The 26,355-nt window shown below is 33.3% G+C and overlaps 2 long non-coding RNA genes across 5 annotated transcripts in view; one reads left to right on the forward strand and one right to left on the reverse strand.

Moving 5' to 3' along the window:
• The window catches only part of LOC136026143 (uncharacterized), a 99,901-nt gene that overhangs the window by 24,722 nt on the left and 48,824 nt on the right, over nt 1-26,355 (forward strand). The window contains exons 5-6 of one of the 4 annotated variants that reach the window (XR_010617215.1): nt 4,896-5,015; nt 18,586-18,819. This is a non-coding gene — a long non-coding RNA (uncharacterized LOC136026143). Of the gene's footprint in view, nt 1-4,895; nt 5,016-14,473; nt 15,143-18,205; nt 18,512-18,585; nt 18,820-26,355 lie in introns of those variants that run through there. The other 3 variants (XR_010617213.1, XR_010617214.1, XR_010617216.1) reach the window with 3 other exon arrangements.
• LOC136026144 (uncharacterized) lies at nt 3,356-20,930 on the reverse strand. Its single transcript, XR_010617217.1, has 4 exons — nt 20,773-20,930; nt 9,694-9,962; nt 5,675-5,801; nt 3,356-4,065 (listed from the first exon to the last, which is right to left on the reverse strand). It is a non-coding gene; the product is annotated as an uncharacterized LOC136026144 (long non-coding RNA).

The raw sequence follows: 26,355 nt of genomic DNA on the forward strand, positions 1-26,355 counted from the left end.
GGAAGGAGGAGGGTTTTGGGAATAGTTGGTTTAGCTCTTCTTGAAGGAGACACTCCACCTTGCAATTCTTCATCGGGAAACGGTTGCTGCAATAAATAAGGAATAAATAAATTAACAATTAGCTTGAACATTATGCTTAACAATAATTATGTACATTAATTTCAATCATCTAGCCTTTCGTCCATCCTTCAATCTTTTTTCAATCATCCAACCTTTCTTTCATTCCTCCAACCTTCTTTCAATCATACAATCTTCTTTCAATCATCCAACCTTCTTTCAACAACCCAGCTTTCTTTCAATAATTTAACCCTGTTTCAATCGTACAGCCCAACTTTCTTTCAGTTATCCAACCTTCTTTAAATTAACCAACTATCTTTCCATCATTACACCTCATTTCAATCATCCAAACTCCTTTCTATCATTCAACCTTCTTTAAATTATCCAACCTTCTTTAAATCATCCAGTCTTCTTTTAATTATCCCATCTTCTTTCAATCATCATGCCTTCTTTAAATCATCCAACCTTGTTTCAGTCATCCAGAATCTATTCAATTATCTAACCTTCTATCAATCATCCAACCTTCTTTCAATCATCTAACCTCAATTCAATCTTCCAACCTTCTTTCAATCATACAATCTTTATTCCATATATTTTACAACATTTTATTATATTTTGGATTTTTATTTCCTCATTCAAATATATTTATTAATATGAAATTTAGCAGCTCACAGATTCCCTTTTCTGCCAATGGTTCGCCGACCGTTGACCATACAAACTCATACAGCTGAACTTTTTTTTCCTCAACTTGGATTTCGTCATTCACAGTGTCGCTGTCAACTTTAATTTCTTGTCGGATTGGATAAGGCTCCTTTGAGGCTGGAACATTAATATTTTGAACCTCATTTACTGGTTTGGATTCACTATCCTTCGAGGTTTGATCCCTATAGAATTCTTTATGCTTCTTGATCGCCCACATGATTGCTACTCCAGTACATGCGACTGGAATTCCAATAGCACAAAATCTCATCGTATTATTTTCTTTAAATAACTAAGAGAAATGCCTGGGAATGCTCGTATATATTGTAGAAAAGACGTCATGGTTTTCTCACTTGTATCATGTTTTATACCAAACTGTAGTGATATGCCATTTCAGGTTTATACAACCTAGAATGGCTTCATACAAAATATGACGTCATGCAAACTTATGAAAGCAAGGAGAAATTACTGATAGTAGCAGAATTTACCTGAGAAAAATTTCCTTAGCTTTCTAATAAGTCTTTTTTAAGGATAGAAGCTTACAAAACGATAAAACTGACTAAAAACTCAAAATAAATTCAACTGTGAGGAATTATGTTAATTTAGAAAGACATACCGTCTACGTTGCTATTTTTTCAGAGCGGGGAGGGGATAGAAATACTTTGAGTTTTTTTACAAAATATTTTGCGATTAAATTATGTTTAATTAGCCGATAACAGAAATATGAGGTACTTATTGAAATGCCTTCCTTTTATTTTTTATATTGAATATGAAGGGGAAAGATATGAAGATATGATATAGCAGAATCATGATGGTTAGAATTGTGGCCACAGTCAGGACTCTTTTGTCTTAAGAGTGGCTGTTAATGGTAAATTGTTTGTATGATTTATATGTTTTAGATGAAAACAAAAATGTCTATGTCTATGTCATGTCTAAATATATCAAATGTAAAAAAATTATATTATTTCATTTAAAGCAAGCTGTTTCGGTGGTCACAATTCACAAAATATTTGGGAGGGGCATACATATTTTAAAAATATAGGGGGATGATAATTTTGTTTCTTTCTCGATTTTTTCCATACTTGTATGTATTTTCTCATACTTGAAAAAAGGTTGGAAGAACAGGAAGAACATTCTATGAGCTGTAAGGTATGTCGGATCTACGTTCATCTCACAATTAATATGTACTATTTCTTTCTCTTATTTTTATTTACTTTCAACCAGTTTCTTTTTTTATCTTCATTAACATTAAACCCCAAAAAAAGCAGATTTTATTTCGTATAGGAGGGAGAATGTCCCTTCCTCATACCAATCTCTGTCTAATGGTCGCAGAAATTGAAGAAGATGCTTGCTCGATCTGAATTGGAAAGTTTTAGTCCTTATTTTATAAGTTGAAAGCTACTGGAGACCAAACAGCCGCTGTCCTTAAACTATTTTTGCCATTTGGTCCTTTTGTTGCCCCTTAGGACCTCTGATCGACATTTTGAGGTACCTATTTTGTGCTTTCTCTTTGGCTGCTCAATTGTACGTATTGGGGAATTTTCCTCAGAGGTAATTTTGCGCGAAGGAAGGTATTTTACGGGGGGTAAACACCCAGACCCGTATTTAGGATTCTCAACAGCTTTCAGCTATCTTACTAAGCTTAAAGGGGCTCTGTCTCGTAAACCCTCCTTATAGCTCTTGAAATTTGAATTGCTTTTCTCTATTTTTGTGGGATATTTTGAAGTTATATTCCCACTCTCTCTCCTACAATTCAAATTCCACTGTATATGCCTTATCCTGACTTTGTAACACATGATTACATTTTATCAAATATATTTCCTTTTTTTTTATAGCTCAGTAGCATTGAAATTGAAAGGAAAATTTGTTTGCAGTATTATGAATCAACTATGTCCCAAGATATCACGACAGACGATTTTTTTTATTAATAGCCATGCGGAACTGATTGGGCATATCATAGGCAGTGCAATAGCGCTGCCTAGGTAAAGAGCAATGTGGGCACAATGTACTATTTATTTATTTTTGTTTGTTTAAACCAGGGCACTTCGTATAGAGGGAGCTGTCTTAGAAACTTCAAGTTGGGCCATTCGATTGAAAATTGAAAGAGCTAGTACCAAATATGATTACATATTTGCTATTAAATTTAGTTTTTACAAGAATAACTTCAATGGAAGCAGTTTCAATAAAAAATTTTTATTATTTTGTTCCCTGCCATGTACGCAGACGGGTATGGGGGCTCTGTCTCGTAAACTCTCCTTATAGATCTTGAAATTTAAGTTGCTTTTCTACTCCCCTCCCCCTCCTAGAATTAAAATTCCGCTGTATATACCTTATCCTCACTTCGTTACACATGAATACATTTTATCAAATATATTTACGCTTTTTTTCTTTTTTTTTCTTTTTCTTTTTTTTTAGCTCAGTAATATTGAAATTGGAAGGAAAATTTGTTTGTGATATTGTGAATAAATTATTTCCCAAGATGTTAAACGATTTTTTTAATAGTTAGGTATTTTTTTCAAATGCCTACTAGGTTCGCCGGTTAAGGAGGTAATATTTGTTTTACAAAAACATGACAAAAATAAATTATAAAACTTGAGGTGATAAATTTAATAAAAAAGTAATACAAAATTCAAATAAACAAAGACACTACAAAAATATGAAAAAATGAAATTAAGTCACGTGAATTATTAAACTAGATAAAAAAAGCAATTAAAAATTCAAATAAAGAGCCAAAAACTAAAAGAAATCGTTGCAAAACTTTTTCAATTTTTTAACTCGACTCACATAGAGCTAAATTTCGAAGCAAACTCAACAGTATTTTCTGCGTTTTCAAATTGTGTGGGTTGTGAAGCTGAGGTGGAAGGACGGTCAGCTAGACGACAAGGGGAAGTCATGAGGACGTTGGAAGGAGGATAGGGATGGTATTGCCAATTGTAACGTGAATAATTAGATTGAGGCGATGTCAATGAGGTTGACAAGGGTGACCGCCGTTGGTACACTTCAAATTGCGCTCTTTCTCTCGTCAGGTTGCACAACCCCGCTTCAAAAAGGGTATCATTAATAATTTTTTCGGCAAATAGTTTTTGGTCTGGGCGTAGCTTCTTCATTTTCATAGCCCAACCTTGAGCTAGAATATTCTCTTCTGTCTGAGGTTCATTGAAACATGCTGTAGCTAACATCACTAGTTGGTTAGTGGAATCTGGCAGACGTTTTTTTTCTCTTTGGAAGGAGGAGGGTTTTGGGATTAGTTGGTTTAGCTCTTCTTGAAGGAGACACTTCACCTTGCAATTCTTCATCGGGAAACGGTTGCTGCAATAAATAAGGAATAAATAAATTAACAATTAGCTTGAACATTATGCTTAACAATATTTATGTACATTAATTTTTATATTTATTTATTTTTTATGTAACTATGAGTTAGATTTATCGATTTTTCTTCCTTCCTTTTAGGTTCCGAAATCTGGAGAGGGATTTATTATTATTTTAAAAAGTAGAGCTGTGAAAGAGAGTCAAACTTTGGCGTAAAAAGCGGGGCGTTGAGGAGGGGACAGACCCTTTCATATACAGAATAATTTCTGTTCGTTTTAAGTTTTAATGTCACTCCTTACTTTCAGTTAAAAAAATCATGTTTTTTCATTTATTTTACTATAAGGGTTCATTGTATTGGTGTTTGCTTTGTTACATAGATGATATATTATCATCTCTAATAGCGTTGTAGTTTGTACGTTATGTTTTGCATGTGAGTTTTCTGAAGAATAAAAATGAATATATAAATGAGTGAAAAGAAAGGTAAACATTGAACAATGTAAGACTAACTAAGAAGAATATTTTTCATAAAATGCAGTGTGCGTGGGGAAGCTCAACTATGCCGTTTAAAGTGAAAACTGGAAAACGGACCTAAGATTTTTTTATTATTTAATATGTATTAATCATAAAATATTAATTAATAGAATTAGTAGAATAAAAATAACTAATTAATTATTTATTTCTTCAAAAAAACTTTTCAAGTGAAAATTAACATGTGGCGTACGCCACGTTTAACCGCTATCTGCCTCAGACCTCTTCTTGATCCAGCAAAAATGCTACTAAAACTCCAAATATATATTTTAGCCCTAATATAGGATATTTTATACCTCCAGATTTTTAATCGACTAAGAAAGAGCAGCAGTGGAGCAGAAGAAAAGACTAGTGCACTAAAATATGGGAACTTAAAACATATAGCACCAAAGAGAAGTAATGCACTTCTTTTGCTGAGATAAGTAAGTTTTTACGATTGTTTCAAAACAGTTTTAACAATTTTTGGTAATCGTTTTCAACAGGCAGATATTAAAGAGGGTCGTTAAAAATACAAGTGCAAGTATTTCTAGAAAAGTAAATTATAAATATATTTCAATTTTGCATAAAAGTCGGAAATGCAAAATTTAAGTACTACAACGAACATTCAATAGTTGACGGAAAATGTCGACAAAGTTTACCATGAACTTCGATAAAAAACTAGCACATCCGAAATTGCACACGGAACACCTTTGGCTTCATACAAAGGCTCTTTTAAGCGTTTTCATTGAATATTCGGTAATAATTTGCAAGAAGAACCAATTAAACTGGCAAGTTTCTGGAAATATGTCGAGACTTGATAACTTATGCATCGAAAAATATATATAACACTTTTAAAATTTTCTGACTACTATTTACTGTTCAGTATGTTGGTTCATCAATAATATTCTATATTTATTGTTTTAAATAAACATTATAATATACAGTATTTTACTTTTCTCAAAGTATTTACATTTATGTAAATAGCACCAAGAATTAGCACAAAGCTTCTTATACACTACCCATCTTTATTCACGACCAATGGACAAAGTGACAACAAGAAATAACAGTCATAGCTATAAAACAGCTCATTGCCGCTACTTACATTTTAAACATCTTTCAAAACCCCTCTTCTCCCATTTCTGAAAGTCCAACCAATTTGACACAACTTGCAGTGCGCACTTACTGACTTTTCACCATAAACTCATCGTGGTCACAGCGAAAGATGTAACCTAGGAAAGAGTGAACTTCGGTCGAATTTAAAAATACATTAAAAAAAACTGTCTAGAGAAAAGATTTCTATATGTACTTTTACTTTTTTTTATCTTTATTTTCACTAAAACATCATAAAGAGCTGTGTAAGAGCTCTTTTAAAATCTAGTTTTATATCTTTTAATAAATTAGATTTTATGAAGTCGTCATAAAATGTTCTATGACACCCAAAAAGTGTACTTTAAGTCCGGAATGGAAAGGCAAGGGAAGAATAAAACGTAAAATTAGTACTACTGACAACCCACTACAGCACCAAACCGAACGAGGCCATCTCATCAACGCACGCTTCTCTTCCACCTCAATCTATTCAAAGCCTTTCTCATCACACTCTTCCAGGTAATTCACATTTCCCTCCAATCTTTTCTTACGACATCCACCCCATTCGAGGCGACATATGTGCTTATCATATGTTCCAAGAAGGTTGGCCGACAAGGACAATCTTTGACAATGTATGTCCTTCATCCGCAGAACGTGCTCTAGCCATCTCAACCTATCTTTCCTTATAGCCCTAAGAAAGACAAATTGAACCGCATTTTTCGTACAGCTATTTTTCTGACAGTCGGGTACTGTCAACACTCTAGATTCCAATTAATTTGGACTCTCTCTCTAGATTCAAAACATCACTCTAGAACATTACTCTAGATCCAATTGATTAAGATTAATTTTGAAACCTATTCTTGCATCCTGGACTAGGAAAATCTCTACAAGTCCATTCATATTGCTACTATTTTCAACTAGAATGCTTAAGTCCTCAGCACAATCTAAGGCCAGGACTTTTGCTTCCCCATTTGATTCCCTGCTCAGCTGATTCTTGTTTCCATCGGATTACTCACTAACCTAACCTCAACTACTAAGCTCATTTCCTATATTAGCCGAAGCAATGGTATTCTTATACATAGCACTAACCACTTTTATTTATTTATCTTGAGTCAAACAGTGCGTGGTACCTAACTGTAAGCAAGGCGTAACTCGGCCAAATAGTAACCGGAACTCTAAAAACAGTATTGTCATAGCAATAGATGTCTCAAAAGAATTGACTCTTTATTTGATTCCAAATATATAAAATCCATAAAGTTTAATGTTAATTACCAAAAGCAACGAGCCTAAGAATATTTATCCGATTTTTGAAAAAGGGGGAAACAACCTTACAAAGTTAATCAATCCTAATCAAAATCACACCATCAGAATCAGCATATCAGAGAACCCTTCTCATAAGGTTTCCAATTCCTATCTGCAAAACTGTGGTACCTAACTGTAAGCAAGGCGTAACTCGGCCAAATAGTAACCGGAACTCTAAAAACAGTATTGTGATAGCAATAGATGTCTCAAAAGAATTGACTCTTTATTTGATTCCAAATATATAAAATCCATAAAGTTTAATGTTATTAACCAAAAGCAACGAACCTGAGAATATTTATCCGATTTTTGAAAAAGGGGGGAAACAACCTCACAAAGTCAATCAATCCTAATCAAAATCACACCATCAGAATCAGCATGTCAGAGAACCCTTCTCATAAGGTTTCCGACTCCTATCTGCAAAACTGTGGAATTTTGTGTTTCTTGTCAGAACAAAGATCATGGATGCGTGTTTATTATTATTTGATCATTATTTTTCCCCAGGGGCAACCGTATCGAAAAATGGTCCTAAAATCAGTAAAAAATTTATTACAAAAAGAAAATTATAGCACTTTTAAAAAAGAGCCCGAACCCCATCAGAAATGTCGTGAACCCTTCTCATAAGGTTTCCAACTCCTATCTGCAAAACTGTGGAATTTTGTGTTTCTTGTCAGAACAAAGATCATGGATGCGTGTTCTTAGGCCTTAAACTGCAGCTTGTAATTATTAAATTTTGAATCTTTTGCTCAATTCTCTTTTTGTTTTTATTTATTTATTTTTTTCAAACAATTTTAGTTGTGATAAAATTTTGAAGTCCAAAAAGCAAAATAACGAAGGTATACTTTCTTATGATAAGCTCTATTTTTTTGGATTAAATTATATTACTCCTAAATTGGATTCTTGTAAATTATACTAACTCTGTATTTAAAATTCGTATTTCATAAATAATGGTAGTTTTTATCTTCAACTTCTTGAAGATACCGATGACAATATATCCCTTGGACTTTCTATTTGACAAAATTCAAGACTTTCTTAGGGAAAGTGTAAGAGGAATGTGATGTAAAACATATATATGTACAATGCCCTATTTAAACTCATGTGACTTCTTTAGTTTCATCGTCTCAAAAAAAACAAAAAAAACATTTGGGCTAGATTTATTGTGTATATTTTAAGAACCTAAAAGCGAAAAAAAAATAACTGAAATAACTAAGTTTTTCTTATGAACCAAAAGAGTGAAGATGAAACTTAACAAGAACAAAAATAACTACTTCGTAGCGTACACAACATACATCTGCAATACTTTTCAAATAAACTTGCTAGAAATAGTTCCCAACATCTATATATTCTGAAAAAACTAGCGCTCTACTAAAAACAAATCCTATTTGAGGTTTTGTGAGAATTAAAAATTTATACTACAAGCTTACTGATTTTATGACCGGTAAAAGAAAACTTAAAGCCTTATAAATTAGTCTTTGATTTCCTGGAGGGCATTTATTTTCTTCTTCTAATCGTCTTTTGTAGCGTAAATTTTGGGTTTTTAGTACACAAAAGTTTTGCAGAGTTCTAAAATTCCAGGAAATATTACGAGTCAGTTAATTTGATCTAACATTGCACAAACTGCGAAGCACTAATTTTTGCTCATTTTTAGTTTTATCTTCCCTCTTTACTTCCAACAGAAAAACTGTATTTTCTTAATTATTTTTTTAGAAGAAGAAAAAATTACAACGCACGTAAAAAGTAAGCTAAAATATTGAAGCACTTGAATCACATTTCTTCACACCCGTTTCTGCTCATGAAATGAGTGGAAGCAATTCTGATTAGAATTGAGACATAGATAAATTTTGCAATATATACAATATATTTTGGATTTGCCAGGACACCCAACTGAACGGCACCTCATCGAATTCTTAAGAGCGGCATTATATTAAGGAAGATGGAGGGCTTGACACGATCGAACGTGCTCGGATGGAATGGGCTTACGTTTTCGCGGTGGCTCATAAGACTCAACACCACCTTTCCCCCAGCCGCAAGGACTTGGACAAGGTTTGGACAGAAGCAGCACTATAACCTAACTTCAACATTCCAGGATTAAAGGTTGTTGTACCTTGATAAATGTTGAAGTCAAGAACCAGTCCGTCAGAACTAGAAACAACAATATTTTTCAAAGCCAATGGCTTGGGGTTGTTTGGATCATGTTGCCGTACTGAACCACATCCAAACAAAGGAATCATTTGTTCATCAACAGACACAAATTTTGGTCGTGGAAGTTCTAAACATACCTCCCTTATAGTGTCAAAGAGTGGACGCACCTTCCATAGCTGATCATTTTCTTTACTTTCCGTTGCTATTTCAGAGGCAATTTCAAATTTTAGACGATTTCTAAGCTGAAAAAAACGGTTTCTTGTCATTTTCTCAGTAACTAAAGGTGTCCGCAGTCTTGAGCTCCAGTACATTCCAATCCTTGGATATCTAAGACATCCCATTACAATATTTATTCCAGTAAAAACCTTTAACTCAGAGCCAGTATCACAAACAGACTTGCCAGTTTCAAAGACACTTTCTAGATTCATACAGAATGCCATTAAAAAAAAAAGAATCCGGAAAATACTGTGTAAAAAATTGGACAGGATCCCAATCATTATGATTTTCAAATACAGGAACCTCAAAACTTGAGCCATGGAATTCCGAAAAATCTCTCACTCCATTTTGCCACGTTAGAGACTGCTGATTCCTTACCCGCGCATGAGGACTAAACTTTAGCACATTTTCATCTTCAAAAAGTATGCTGAAACTATTGTTCTGGGAGGAAGAACACAAGACACCTGGTTTCTTCAGTCCTCTCCTCATCAGCGTTTCTTCCTCATCCTATTCATTCTCCTCATCTAGATCGAGGCCTCCCTTTGGCAGCCACAAATTGTCTTCGTCAGAAAAATCACCTTCTTCATCATCAATGTCACTTTCATCAAATAAATTTTTAACGACTTCATTCAGATGGACTTTTGAAGCTAAAAAAGTAATCGTAATATAGTTTATAGCTTGTAGAGCGTAGTATAGGTAGAAATAATAATTTGAATCAGAATATATATCGAGAAAAGAAACAAGTTATGTGGAATAAGGACTCTCTCGGAAGACAGTGATTATAGTAAAATCAGGGCTACTATGACCGGCCAATTTCTTCTTTTTTTAAGTTTTTATGTCAATGTTTGCTTTGTGGGCTCAAATTATTTGTTTGATTTAACTTAAGTCTTTTTTTTAGATTTTTTTTACGAACAATTTTTTCCTAGCTCATTTATGGAAAAAACATACGAAATTGTTGAAAATATGCCTTGTTCTAGTACAAAGAGTAAGAAATTGAGGATGATGGCAATTGTCTAATTCTAAACAAAAACGAAAAAAAAATTCATACAACACCACCAATTAAACTTTTTACTGTAAAAATAAACTTTTTAAATAGCACTCATTTTAGTTAAAATGAAACGACGGTTTCAATTTTATTTCTGAGATTCAAAAAAAATAAGCTACTTTGTTATCAGAGCACAAATTTATACAAGAATTTTTTAAACTCTAAGAAGAACTGCAAAAAGTTTTGTGGTCGAGCCAGTAAAGATGTATTTCCCCATAAGGAAGTAAGTACCTGTTTTGGCACAATTTTGTGCAAACAAATACGGTTAAATATTTACAAATGTCCCGTAAGTTTCAAAAGCCTCTTCTTGTATTATGCCTAGATAAAGTTTTTGTGAAATAACTGGTATCAATTTTTATTATTTCGACTTTAATATTTCCTTAAAAAAAATTTGGAAGTTTTTTTTGGCGCAGTACTACGCTTCTTATGTTTTGACGCTTGGCAACAGTTTCAATATCAACCGATAGCTGAGATTCAGCTTTGTCCATTTACAGGACTCTATTTTTTAAATTTGCTCTGTACTTTTCAAGAATGAAAAATACAATGCAAAGGTAAGAAAAACATGCAAAAATAGGAATGTTTAATAGTTTTCAATAAGTTTAGATTATTTTGCTAGAAAAAATCATAATTCTAGCGTAACGTTATAATTCTGACTCGGTAAATGGATCAGACTAAAACTAATAAATCCAATGCTGCAATGTTTTGTATGTTTAACAAAATTTTATGTTTAATAGAGAACATAAACTAATGATATAATTTTTGGTACAAAATTTCACGTTTCACAGGGAACACAAGCCTTAACTAATCTTAGTTCTCCTCATTTTATGTAACTACAAAAAAATAAGATATTCAAAATCTAGAATTCAAAATTTGGGTATTCCTGTGAAAAACTTTAGAGAGTCTGGAGGCTCTACATGAGCGGAGGATAATATCAATCAGACGATATCTTCTTTTTAGAAAGTAATTGTTAATGTTTGACAAAAAGAACAAAACAACACAGCAACAAAAACAATTAATTGTAAGCAAGGAAAAAGAAAAAAACATTTAACAGTAATGTAATGAAAAAAAAAGCAAAAAGAAGCTTTCACATTCATGATTTTTCAGATATGGGGCAAAGAACTGGAAGGGCTACTAGACTAGGATTTCAAAGCCAATAATTATCTATTTATTCAATAATTTATTTATCAATAATTTAATCAATAATTTATTTATTTAATAATCATTTATTTAATAATCAATAATTTATTTATTTTTCGTGTTGAATATAGAAAAATTAAAAATCTTAGAGATGAGCTATAGTATTTTAAAAACTTTTGAAAGGAAGGCTGAAACCTTCAAAAAAGGATTTGTTAGGATTGAAAATATTCATACTCCAAACGCCTCCCATGGGGTTCTGTCTAAATTCCGCATATAACCAGAAAAAAAGACAAAAAAAAATAAAAAGAAAAGTAATACAATTACTATTTACATTAAGATACATGAATATCTTCAGAATGTGTTTGTTTACAACTGGGGGTAAAAGTTTCTGTTAAAACTTCCCTTAATCTTTTGAAAATAGCCTTTAACCTAAAGATAAACCAACGAAAGAGGAAATCAAGATACTCCGATTTTACGAGACAATGTACTAAAGAAAACTAGTCATGTTCAAACACATAAGCAGATTGCCAAAAATAATATTTTCCTACCAGATGGCTGAAAAAGTAATGCCAAAAGCACCATTATATCTTCCTTAGGAATAGTAACCCTAGGTTTTATCGTCTTGGCTTAACACTAATGTTTTTACCTATGGTTTTATCATTTTTCATGGTTATATGAATGAACAGTTTTAAGCGTTTAAATAGTTTTATTGATTGATTCAACTGATACGACGCTATCATTTAAAGTCATGTCGAAAAGACTCCGATTCATTGCTGATCTGCACACTTAGAAACAATCCTTAACCATTCGGTCCAAACTAAGATTTAGGTGCAGTTAGTCGGAAAAATCAAGAAAACTGAATAACATTCTTTGGATAAAACATTAGATTTATTGGGCGTTCGATCTTACTCTAAGTTCACCTAGGAACAAACTGCTGCGACAGGGGGTATTTGAGAATCGGAAAATGAGCGACAAATCTAGCCATCAGTTGGCATAGTTGTTGCAGTAATTTAGAAAAAATTGCTGAAAAATTTCAATTGCCTGGTAAAAATTGAATTTTCTAACTTGAACAATTGTTCAACAAGACAACCTTATTTTTTGAAGTCGGCAAGTAAGTTGCCACGAAAATCAGATATTGCTCCTGTGTCAGCATCTGTGTTAGCCAAGAACTAAGACCTTATTTTTCTATGTCATAGGCAAAGATGAGTTAAATTAATCACTGAACTTTTCCAAAGCATACACATTCGTTCGAATACCGAACTGTGTCCGGACGAACAACTCTTCGATCGAACAACGAACACCGCAAACAATCGCTTTCCGGACATTACTTCTTTTATATTTAGAGGAAACAATAGCAAGTTGAATAAAACTATCAGGAATCCGCTGAGACATCAATTCCTGAAAATATCTGACTTTTCATTTATGTAACCCAACTTTGAACTTTTCGAACATTAAAAAAAGTTTGCCCAAAAAGCGATTTTGTTTCTTACCTGGTCATATTACAGCATCATGTGAAGCAGAAAATATTGTGCCCGAATTATATTAAGTAAGTTAGCAATTATCTCATTCCAAAATAACCTTATTTGTTAAATTAGCCTGCAGTATTAGCTGTTCTTATTTTAATTCATTTAAATTAAGATGACGACCAATTTTGGCAGTATTCTTACAAGGGAAAACCCCCCTCTGCCATAAAGTTTCCCTTTGCACAGTGATAGGTTAAAACTGGTGATTGTCATTCAAGACAGTATTAATACAAAATAAAAACTCAGTAGTAAAAACTAAATAGTAGACTTTTTATATTTTGAAACAACCAAACGAAAAATCTTCAATTTTTTGGTTTTCAATAAGAAAACGTCTTTTTTGCACTTTCACTGAAAACAATCAAAAACAACGAACTGATCCCGCCCTAGATATTGAGACATACATTTTCAATAAGTCAAAAAAATCTGGTCAGTAGCAGCAGTATAATAATTGCCGATTCTACCGATCTTTTTCATCGGCAAGTAATTGCCGATCTTTTTCATCGATTCAATTCACATCATTTTCAGTTCATTTTACATCATTTTAACATCAAATGTTGCATATTTTGAACATTTTCCATCCCTACATTCAACATGAAAATAGGTCCTTGAAAATAAGGGTTGGTCTCATTTTTATACTTTTTCACAATATGAACACGGGTTCTAGGCTTCACCTAGATCAACCCATCAATTTACCACACTTTCAATTGAATTCTCTCAATTTTAAATTAAAATTTCAAACATTTTTACAATTTTCTATCCTAAGCTTTAATATCAAAACAGGTCTTGCGAAATAAGAAGTTGATGAATTTGTGAAAAGAGTATTATATTCCATTTAGTAAATAAAATATCCATTTTTCCTATACTACTGACAAAATGTAAGAATTTAATATAATTTAATATTTAGTGGATAGTTCGATATCAATATCTAAATAATTGTTATTATCTTTCCCTTTTCTTTCTATAGCTTTTAAAATCATACCTTTATCTGTTTTTTAAATTTATTTTCAAGATCAGCTGCTTTAGAATCAAACGCTTAAGTGCAAATTGATCAACAATTTCACCTTTAAAATCAATAATGATAACGATTTTCTTTCCATATTTAATTATAACGCATTTCATTGCTTTAATCGTGTTTTCATCGTGTATTCCATTCCAATATCTAAATCTTCTTTTCTAATAGTTCGATTATATTTATTTTCCATTTTCATTTCGCTTAATAGTTTCTTCATTAATTAGTAAATAATTTTATAAAACAAATTTGCAAATCGAAAATAATTTATATATTAACATCCCATTAGCATATAACCCTAAACAAGTATTGGTTAGTGGAACTGGTTTAAGCGATTGACCCGGAACTTGAAGGTTATGGGTTCAAGTGCAGTAGCCGGTAAAATTTTTAGTGATTACATATTTGAAATCAAACACACAAAAAATGTAAAAGCTCTTTTTACAGGCCAGCATAGTCGAATTGGTCAAGCGATTGACTGATCATCGGTTGCCACCCGATACTTCGACTCGCACTGTTTGAACTGTATAATCTCAGCTTCAAGAACTTTCCTGGGTCTTCCACGGTGTTTAGGTACTTTAAACACTTCTACTTGTATTTTCTTGGGTCTACCACATTTTTTGGGAGCTTCTTCAACCACTTCCAATTAAAATCCAACAATTTAATGTGTACTGGAAAATTTTAAACCTCGAACTTTCGGTAAAGTCCTCGGTAATTTCAAACAGAAACCGAGTTTGAAAGCACTTTTACACCTGTTGCAGCAGGTGGCGGAACCAGTACAACAAAACGAAATAACATTTTTAATAGTGGTCTATTTAAAGGATTGGATAAAACAAAAGGAAGTCACATGGTTAGTATGTATTTAGCATTACCACGATTATTTGGAATTGTTGTAACACAACAACAATTTCAGTTGTATTATAGCGTTCACTGACTTTGAATTAAAATGGAATGGTTGTGTTGAGGTTCTTTCAGGTTCAGCACGGTTATTCCATTATAATGGAAAACATCCATTATAATGGAAAATTTTCCAATATATTCGTTTTTTCAAAATGAGGTCGAGGCCAAATGCCTCGAACGAGTCCGTTGATTTTTTAATTAAAATGGAATAGGTGTGTTGAGGTTCTTTCAGGTTCAGCACGGTTATTCCATTATAATGGAAAACATCCATTATAATGGAAAATTTTCCAATATATTCGTTTTTTCAAAATGAGGTCGAGGCCAGAGGCCTCGAACGAGTCCGTTGATTTTTTAATTAAAATGGAATAGGTGTGTTGAGGTTCTTTCAGGTTCAGCACGGTTATTCCATTATAATGGAAAACATCCATTATAATGGAAAATTTTCCAATATATTCGTTTTTTCAAAATGAGGTCGAGGCCAAAGGCCTCGAACGAGTCCGTTGATTTTTTAATTAAAATGGAATAGGTGTGTTGAGGTTCTTTCAGGTTCAGCACGGTTATTCCATTATAATGGAAAACATCCATTATAATGGAAAATTTTCCAATATATTCGTTTTTTCAAAATGAGGTCGAGGCCAAAGGCCTCGAACGAGTCCGTTGATTTTTTAATTAAAATGGAATAGGTGTGTTGAGGTTCTTTCAGGTTCAGCACGGTTATTCCATTATAATGGAAAACATCCATTATAATGGAAAATTTTCCAATATATTCGTTTTTTCAAAATGAGGTCGAGGCCAAAGGCCTCGAACGAGTCCGTTGATTTTTTAATTAAAATGGAATAGGTGTGTTGAGGTTCTTTCAGGTTCAGCACGCTCGGTTCTTTCATTATTATGGAAAGTACATTATGTTTCGACTTTGTGAAGACATTAATCATGTTTTTGGAGGTGTTACACATAAAATTATATAAAAAACAAACAATTTTACGAATATGATTATAGAATCTGGAACTCAAAATTTTAAAGTAGATGTAATGCATTTATCATAGACGTTACCAGTGATCCCAGTTTTCTTATAGCGACTCATTAAGAATCTGGACTTACGAAGAATGTGGAACAATTAAAAGCTGGAGTAGGAAAGGGCGGCTCATTTGAATTAAGATGGGAAGGGTGTAATAGCTATAAAAATGATAATAAAACGGATAAAGAACTAAAAGGAGGGTAGTCAGTGAACGCTATAATACGACTGAAATTGTTGTTGTGTTACAGAAATCTGAAAAAGATAAGAGTTACACGCTAAACAATATGATGTTTGACCATACGAACACTGATAGAACTGAAGTGAGAGCAAATGGATATAAATATCCACAAGAATATTTTAAATATGATTTAAGTGATGCTAATGAAGATTATTCTAACGCTTTTCAACGATATTCACATTTGTAAGTTAAAATGATTTTAAAACAGTATATCCTTTGTTTTATTTTGATGTTTCAAAGCATGAATTGAATATTTATTGATGTGGATCAACTGCTGATATAAAAATTAAACTTTCATTGGAACGAGTACCTGCTAGTCCGTATAACATTTACTGCGTTATATTTTCAGAAAGAAAAGCAATCATGGAGGTCATAGATAGTAAATTACATGTTAATACATAAATCGTTTTCGATTTGCAAATTTGTTTGATAAGATTATTTACCAATAAATGAAGAAACTTTAAAGTGAAATAAAAATGGAAAACAAATATAATAAAACTATTAGGAAAGAAGATTTAAATATTGGAATGGAATACACGATTAAAGCAATGAAATGTGTTACAACTAAATATGGAAAGAAAATAGTTATCACTATTGATTTTAAAAGTGAAATGATTGATCTATTCGTACCTAAGCGTTTTGATTCTAAAGCAGCTGATCTTGAAAAAATTAGATAAAGGTATGATTTTAAAGGTTAAAGAAAGAGACGGGAAAGACAACAACAATTACTTAGATATTGATATCGAACTATCCACTAAATATTAAATCATATTAAATTATTAAATTTAATCTACAAAATGAAATATAATTATACTCTTATTTCACAAATTCATCAGGTTCTTATTTCACAAGACCTATTTTGATCTTAAAGCTCAGGATGGGAAGTTGTAAAGATATTCAAAATTTTCATTTAAAATGGTGTGAATTCGACTGACAATGGGGCAAGTTGATGAAGTGATTTAGGTGGGGCCTAGAACCCGTGTTCAAGTTGTGAGAAAGCATAAAAAGTTAAGGGGCACAGCCGTTCCTGTATAGGTACAAGTGTAGAGTGAAAGGCGGAGGACTAAATTCACTTTTTAGCATTACTAATTCCAAAAAAGGTATCTCCAAAAGCTGTTTTTCAAAGAACATTAAAAGCCATATGAAACCTAAAACGATCAGAAATACAGTTGCATAATAACTCGAATAAAACGAATGCAAGTTACAGAGAATAAATAAACAAACCCAAACCAAATACGAAGTGCATTTTGAAAAGTATGTTTTATATCTTGATCAATATATATATATATATATATATATATATATATATATATATATATATATATATATATATATATATATATATATATATATATATATATATATATATATATATATATATATATATATACTCGCCACCAAATTCCAAGAGCGTTGCACAAGAATTGTTGATTTTCCTCTTGCGTGCATTCTGAACTAAATATATATCACTAGTGTTCGACCTACAGTTCATGTTTTTTCTCTTTTTTGGGTTGATACGTGAGTGTTTTTTGCTTTTCTTTTCTCTTTTTTCATTAGCTCCTCTATGGTGCACTTTTTGTACAGAGGGTGTCAATCAATTAATATTATATATATATATATATATATATATATATATATATATATATATATATATATATATATATATATATATATATATATATATATATATATATATATATATATATATATATATATATATATATATATATATATATATATATATATCCTACTTATCCTACTACGTTGATTCCTACTTACGTTAATTCCTAGAAGTCTTAGCAATTTTAATTTATCAATGTTAGAGTGATAAAATTATCTGTTCTTCCTTATGACAATTTTTGTTCATTTAAGAATTAACTATTCATCGATATATATGTCTGTAATCTATAAATTTAAAGACACTAATCCTTTTAGTTTCTATTCGTTTCGGTTTCCATTTATTCATTCGTAATGATCTCTGTTTGTATTAAGTTTGAATATTACCGAACCTTATTTGTCGTTTTAGATAAAACTTAAGCAAAGGGAAAACCAAGATCAGGCATGTTCTCTCTTTGGCTTCTGGCTTGCCATGTTTTTCTACTGGCGTCTGATTTGTGTTCAGTATTTATTTTACAATCGCTTTGATTGTGTTTGGCTTGCCAAACAAAAACCAAACAGGTTTACATTTTCTTTTTTTTACTTTTAAACAGTTTTAAATTGTTATAATAGTTGTTCTAGTTACTTTTAAACTGTTTATAACTGTTGTTTTCTTTAGTCATATTGCGTTGGTTCACAAGCTATTCTGCTCAATAAATACATTTTCTATTCTAAACGGATTTTTCTTATTCGTTTTGACGACATATAAACTATTTTCTTTTATAAACAAACCTTGGTCTGTGCCACCAGCGGGATCCAGTTTAAAGGAGCCAGAGCCAAGGTCGAGCCTCTGAGAAAAGCACGAAGGAGCAGCTACATCAGTTTTTTCTTGCTGACCTGATCAAATGTTACTTGTAAGTTCCAAGGAATCCATGTTCAGGAAACACATCTTCAATTTCTTGACACCATAATGAAAAAAGGAAATTTAACATTTTCAAAAGGTTCAGGTATATCGTCAAAGTATATATTGGGTGGTTTTATTCCGTTTATTTCAAAATGAGATTATAATATTTTCTGAATTATAGTAAATCATGATACTAAAGTTTATAATTTTGTTGGGCTTTTTTTAATCGGTCATCTATAGAATAGCAGGCAGATCCAATTGACTGTAAAGACGGACAGGAGGAGGCGCCTAATAAGGGGTGCCTTATACGCTTTGGGAGACCCTCTTTTACCGAGTAAAATTGTAATAGACACTATCTGGAATGGTTACCAGAGGTCTGGCTACTGGGAGCTAGAAAGCACAGATCCTCAAGGAATTTTCTTCGAATCCTCATGTTTTGAAAGGATCTGGTAAAGGAGGAATTTTAAGATGCCATATTATAGGTTAGGCTAAACCATCGGTTTTATAAGCAAAAAGGGCTACAACTTACTAAATATAGATGTATACAAGAATAACAAATAGAAGATGCCATATGAAATTATAACACAATTAGTAATGCCACCACGGAAATTCCCTTCATTCATAAAAAAACATGGAAACCCCAATAACAGATCACTCTCCTGGAATATTTTTGAAATTATAAATCTAAATCTGACATTTTCTAGCAACAGCTGGATAGCTTATAAGATTTTTCGTTGTTTATCGAAGTTTCAAAATTATTAGAGTAGGCCTACATAGATTAATTGGCTATGTCATGCAACTTTGACTTGTTTCGTCAAACATAGGGCATCAGACACAACCGAACTCTGGCTAATGGAAACCGATAATTTGAAACCCATTTTGAAAAAAAATGATCAAGAAGCTGATTCAGGAATGGTAACTACTATTCCGAAAACAAATTTACGGGAATTTAGGAAAATGGCTCTTAAGAACGGTTGAAACTAACTGATATGACCCCTCATAACTGATGAAAATCTTCCCTGCTTCACTGTGATCTTGACTAAGAAATGCTGAAGTGCCAAAAGGTATGAATTAATGAAAGATCTGTTCTTTAATCTACTGTTAAATATCTATGTATTTCTCGTGAAAAAAGGCTCAATATTTTTTCTTGAGATTGACACTGCATTATAGGACCTGAACGAACGGTCTAGATAGGTCAAGAATTTGGGGAAATTCGTGTAGAATCCTAATTTTGAGGAAAAACTTTTTCCTATAATTGACGTAATAGGGCTGATTGTATGGAAACTATGGTCTTATGAGACCGTGAGAGGACTCATTCATGAAATCATGTGAAATTGCCATTAATAATAAATTGAATGCATCATTAAAAAAAAGGAGAAAGTGCATAACAGTTTTTTTCAGTCGATCATTCTGAATTGAACTTATACCAGAGGCAGTTTTATGGAAAGGGTAGAGGGGGCACTTTCACCGGGCGCAGAAGTTATAGGGGCACAAAATTTTAAATAAATGATCTAACATTTATAATCATTTTGCAGTTTTTGGAATTGTGTTCTTATTAAAATAAAGTAGAGTGCACAGTTGGCAGTAAGTATAAGCAAATCGAGTCCAAAATCATCATTTTCCCCACATCTTTTCCCGTATAGAGTAAGAAAAGTCAGAATAAAATAGATGAAAAATTTTGTTAGTAAAAAAAAAATTGTTGATGAATGAAAATTTTGCTAAAATTTAGTCTAACAGTTTTTGGCTGACTGGGGGGGGGGTAGTTCGCTGTTCAAAATTTTGTCCCAGTCACAAGATAGGTCAGAGACACCACTGACTCAAAAAGGGTCAATCAAATAAAACCAAAAGAAGCAACGTTTTCAAAGCTGTAGTAATTAAAGATTAAAATGAAATTTAGTTTGGAAATAAATCACTTCCCAAAAGCTTCATAAAAATAACTCAGTCAACCTTAAAGTTTTCCAAAATGCACATCTACTATCTCTACCTACTATTTCTACTATGTGTAAAAACAGATTTACTTTAGAGATTTAGAGGTAATTGTAATCAGTTATGCTGACCATGAGGACCTCGTTGTCAAACAATATTCAACATACCTTGCTTGACTTTGTTAACTGCATGAGCTTCAAAGCCGGCTGGAAGATGCTGAACAGAGTTTATTTCTGTTTTTAAGCACACAGCGAAGGGATCTTTTGTAGGATGTGCTTCACACTCTCGAAATGGCTGATCATTGCTATACAGAGAAATAGCTACCATATCTAAAATAAAAATAAAAGAAAACATAATAATGAAATAAAATGCAAATGCCATAAAAAATAGAGATTTTAGACAGCGCTAAAATGTACCACTTTTTCCAGCATTTTTGGGCCATTTTTTTAGTTTGAGTTTTTTTCAAAATCTTAAAGGGACCACTTATTTGTCAGTTGAGCGTAAAAAAAAGGAACAAATCAAAGAGAGATCAAACAGCTGGAACAAAACACCAAAGCAAATAGTGAAGCATTAGTGCAAAGCACAGTACAGCACCGAATTAGCTACAAAACTTGTAGGGTTCACCCTTCCTGTCCAATTTTTGCCACGAAAAGATAGGAAGATTAATCTTTTCAGCCAATGGTAAGCTTCACAGACACTCCCAAAGAAAATTGTGTAAAGTCTAGAGCCAAAAAGCACACTTCTTGACTAATTCAAATCAAAATTTGGTTGGATCATAGCTTGACAGTTATGTGAAGAGATAAATCATTCTAAAAGCTCATATGAATAGCTATAAACATGTTGTGACGAATAATTCCATTATTTGCAGCCCCCTCGGGGACTATCAGTATTAGTGGAACTGAAACTTAAAGAAACATTCTTCAAAGAGTTCACCTAAAGGTAATGGAAAGTGTCTTAATTCTCCAAGAAATATCTCTAATAAGAAATTAGGGAAAAGAATTCATTTAAAAGGGAAAAGAATATGGTATCTCTGTAGGAAAAAAACTACTTTAGTTGATTATTTTTCAGGATAATTGCAAGCATTTCAACCAGAAAAAAAAAATTAGAACTCGAAAAGCATCAACTTTCACTAGGTTAAACAAGAGCTAAGAGCTCATATGGCACTTGTGACGAGGCCGGACGAGCCAAGAGCTCATGTGGTATGAGCTCTAGCAAAATTCTAAGAATCAATAGACTGATTTAAAAGGAAAATTGGAGGCTTAATGCCGGTCGGGGTTTAAAATAAGAGCTCTGAGACACGATATCCTTCCAAACATCAAATTTCATTAAGATCCCATCACCCGTTCGTAAGTTAAAAATACTTTATTTTTTCCAAATTAACTGGCCCCCATTCCCCCCCCCAGATGATCAAATCGAGAAAACGACTATTTCTAATTTAATTTGGTCCGCCCCTGATACTCCTGCCAAATTTCATCGTCCTAGCTTACCTGGAAGTGCCTAAAGTAGCAAAACCGGGACCGACAGACAGACCGACAGATGGAAATCTAGGGATAACCAGCAACATCCTCGAATGTTATGGTCTCTGAACTAGGATAAGGTATTGTTTTAGAATTTTCTGAAATCAAACAGTTTGTGGCAACAAATTGTAGTAAGGAGCGACCCGGCTCAATAGTAAACCAAACTCTAAAAAACGGAATTTTTATACTAATAGATACATCAAAAGAATTGGATTTTTATGCTGATTTCAAGTATATAAGTTTCATCAAATTTAGTCTTACCCATCAAAAGTTACGAGCCTGAGAAAATTTGCCTTGTTTCGGAAAATAGGGGAAAACATCCCCTAAAAGTCATACGATCTTAAATCACGCAATCGCATTTAGCGTATCAGAGAACCCTACTGTAGAAGTTTCAAGCTCTTATCTACAAAAATGTAGAACTTAGTATTTTTGCCAGAAGACAGATCACGGGTGCGTGTTTATTTGTTTGTTTGTTTTTTCCCCAGGGGTGATCGCGTCGACCAAGTGGTCCTAGAATGTCGCAAAAGGGCTCATTCTAACGGAAATTAAAAGTTCTAGTGCTCTTTTTAAGTGACAAAGAAAAATTGAGGGTACCTAGGCTCCCTCCCACCTCATTATTTCCAAAAAAAAGGATCAAATTTTTTAGATATCCATTTTGTTCAGCATAGTCGAAAAACATAATAACTATGTCTTTGGGGCTGACTTACTCCCCCACAGTCCCCAAGGGAAGGGCTACAAGTTATAAACTTTGACCAGCGTATACATACAGTAATGGTTATTTGGAAGTGTACAGACCTTTTCAGTGGGATTTTTTGGTGGGAGGGGGTTGAGGGGAGGGGGATACGTGGTAGGATCTTCTCTTGGAGTAATTTGAAGTGGGAGAAGAGAAATTCCATGAAGGGGGCGCAGGATTTTCTCGCATTATTTAAAAAAGCAATGAAAAAATAAATATGAAAAAGTTTTTTCACTGAAAGTAAGGACCAGAATTAAAACTTAAAACGAACAGAGATTATTACGTATATGGGGGGGTTCATCTCTTCCTAAATACCTCGCTCTTTACGCTAAAGTATTTAGTTATTTACTGTTTTATAAAGTAGAATTGAGAGAAAGAGTCAAATTTTAGCGTAAAGAGCAGGATTTTGAGGAAGGAACAGCCCCTTTCATACACGGAGTAATTTCTGTTCGCTTTAAGTTTTAATGTCACTCCTTACTTTCAGTTAAAAAAAATTTTTTTATATATAATATAGCTAAAAGTCAGTTAAAAAAGATATTTGTGTTATAAATAATTTCTGAGACCACACTGGCTAATCATGATTAAACATAAAATTGCGAAGAAAGTAAGAAAACTAGGACAATAAATAACCAGTGAAAAAGTTGAGAAATTATGCAAATATTTTGGTCAAGACCTCCGCTTGACCGTCCCAAGTGCAGAATAAAACTGATAAAATATAAAAAACCAAACCTTAAAACAAAACACAGTAATAAAATAGGATGACCCTTTTTTTAGTAACCGTGAAGGGGTAGGCCTTTCGCCGTTACCCTTCAATAACCCTTTCACCGTTACTAAGAGAGGGTAATCTGCTCCAAGTACTACTCGGTCATCTAACTGTAAATCAAACTCAAGGGTCTGATTACTACATTTTGACGCTACGCAAACTGCCGTAGAGTTATGATTCAGCTTAGTAATGGTAATTCTATTGCTTATTGAATCCCATAAAATGAAATGACCATATCCAGAGAATGTCGGCCAAACAGCTTCCAAAAATCACCTTCGAAGGACGGGTTCACAGCACGTGCCTTAGAGGCTGACCTCGTAAGAGATGGACCGACAACTTCCCTACCCATAGCCTCCCCCAGCTACTTCGTCTAGCGCTAGATAGATGGAACTACCGTCGCCACATTCATCATTTGCTCAGAAGAGAAGAAGCCCCAATACAGCCACAAAGGCCGGACGGGACTTAAGTCAAGTAAATCAAGTTCGGAAGATAACCTGTTATAGTCCATATTCGCGTCTGATATAGGTTGAATTACCTATATTAAAAATCCTCACAGTAGAAATCATATACGAATTGATTTTCAAACAGTTCGTGGTAACGAACTGTAGTAAGTAGCGATCCGGCTCAATAGTAACCAAAACTCTAAAAAATTGAATTTTGATATCAATAGCTACATCAAAAGAATCGCATTTTAATGCTGATTTTAAATATATAAGTTTCATCAAGTTTAGTCTTAGCCATCAAAAGTTACGAGCCTGAGAAAATTTGTCTTATTTAGGAAAATAGGGGGAAACACCCCCTAAAAGTCGTAGGATCTTAACGAAAATGACACCATCAGATTCAGCGTATCAGAGAACCCTACTGTAGAAGTTTCAAGCTCATATCTACAAAAATGTGGAATTTTGCATGTTTTGCCAGAAGACAAATCTCGGGTGCGTGTTTATTTGTTTGTTTTTTTTTGTTTTTGTTTTTTTTCCCAGGGGTCATCGTATCGACCAAGTGGTCCTAGAATGTCGCAAGAGGGCTCATTTTAACGGAAATGAAAAGTTCTAGTGCCCTTTTTAAGTAACCAAAAAAATTGGAGGGCATCTAGGCCCCCTCCCACGCTCATTTTTTCCCAAAGTCAACGGATCAAAATTTTGAGATTGCCATTTTGTTTAGCATAGTCGAAAATCATAATAACTATGTTTTTGGGGATGACTTACCCCCCCACAGTCCCTGGGGGAGGGGTTGCAAGTTACAAACTTCAACCAGTGTTTACATATAATAGTGGTTATTGGGAAGTGTACAGGCGTTTTCAGGGGGATTTTTTTGGTTTTGGGGGTAGGGTTGAGGGAGGGGGCTATGTTAGAGGATCTTTCCTTGAAGAAATATGCCATGGGGGAAAAAAATTCAATGAAAAGGGCGCAGGACGAATCTGGTCACGTTAGAAAAAAACGTCAAATTAAGAGCTTAATATACAATGCTGGGTGTTCGGAGCCTCTCTATTATGGAGTATAGTTTGAAAATAACACAACTATACGAGCGATAAAACATATATACCACAACCATAACTCAACTAACGAAAGAGCTGCTAAGAGATAACACAACTATAAAGCGAAAACAGGTGAAAACTAACGGGAAAATAAACGAACTAAGAGGTGGAAGGGGCCCAGAAAAAAAATATAATCCTTTTTCAATTTTGAGCCTAACTTCCGCAAAGGAGTAATAATGTCAGAAGCCCCGAAATACCGAATTATTTTCTTTTCAAACAGTTCGTGGTAAGGAACTGTAGTAAGGGGCGACCCGGCTCAATAGTAAACGAAACTCTAAAATACGGAATTTTGATGCTAAAAGATACATCAAAAGAATCGAATTTTTACGCTGATTCTAAATATATAAGTTTCAATTAATTTAGTCTTTGTCATCAAAAGTTACGAGCCTGAGAATATTTGCCCTATTTTGGAAAAAAGGGGGAAACATCCCCTAAAAGTCATAGAATCTTAACGAAAATAACACTATCGCATTCGGTATATCAGAGAACTCTATAGCAAAAATTTCAAGCTCCTATCTAAAAAATGTGGAATTTTGTATTTTTTGCCAGAAGACAAATCACGGGTGTGTGTTTATTTGTTTGTTTGTTGTTTTTTTTTTTTTTTCTTCCCAGGGGTCATCTTATCGATCAAGTGGTCCTAGAATGTCGCGAGAGGGCTCATTCTAACGGAAATGAAAAGTTCTAGTGCCCTTTTTAAGTGACCAAAAAAATTGGAGGGCAAATAGGCCCCCTCCCATGCTCATTTTTTTCCAAAAGTCAACAGATTAAAATTTTAAGATAGCCATTTTGTTCAGCATAGTCGAAAACCATAATAACTATGTCTTTGGGAATGACTTACTCCCCCACAATCCCTGAGGGAGGGGCTGCAAGTTACAAACTTTGACCAGTGTTTACATATAGTAATGGTTATTGGGAAGTGTACAGACGTTTTCATGGGGATTTTTTGGTTTGGGGGGTGGGGTTGATGGGAGAGGGCTTTATGGGAGGATCTTTCCTTTGAGGAATATGTCATGGGGGAAGAAAAATTCAATGAAAAGGGCGCAGGATTTTCTAGCATTACTATAAAAAAAACAATGAAAAAATAAACATGAAAACGTTTTTTCAAATGAAAGTAAGGAATAGCATTGAAACTTAAAACGAACAGAGATTATTACGCATATGAGGGGTTCTAAAAATACTTTAGCATAAAGAGCGAGGTATTTA

The sequence above is a fragment of the Artemia franciscana genome, chromosome 4 (genome assembly GCF_032884065.1).
Source record: "Artemia franciscana chromosome 4, ASM3288406v1, whole genome shotgun sequence".
Taxonomy (NCBI): Eukaryota; Metazoa; Arthropoda; class Branchiopoda; order Anostraca; family Artemiidae; genus Artemia; species Artemia franciscana.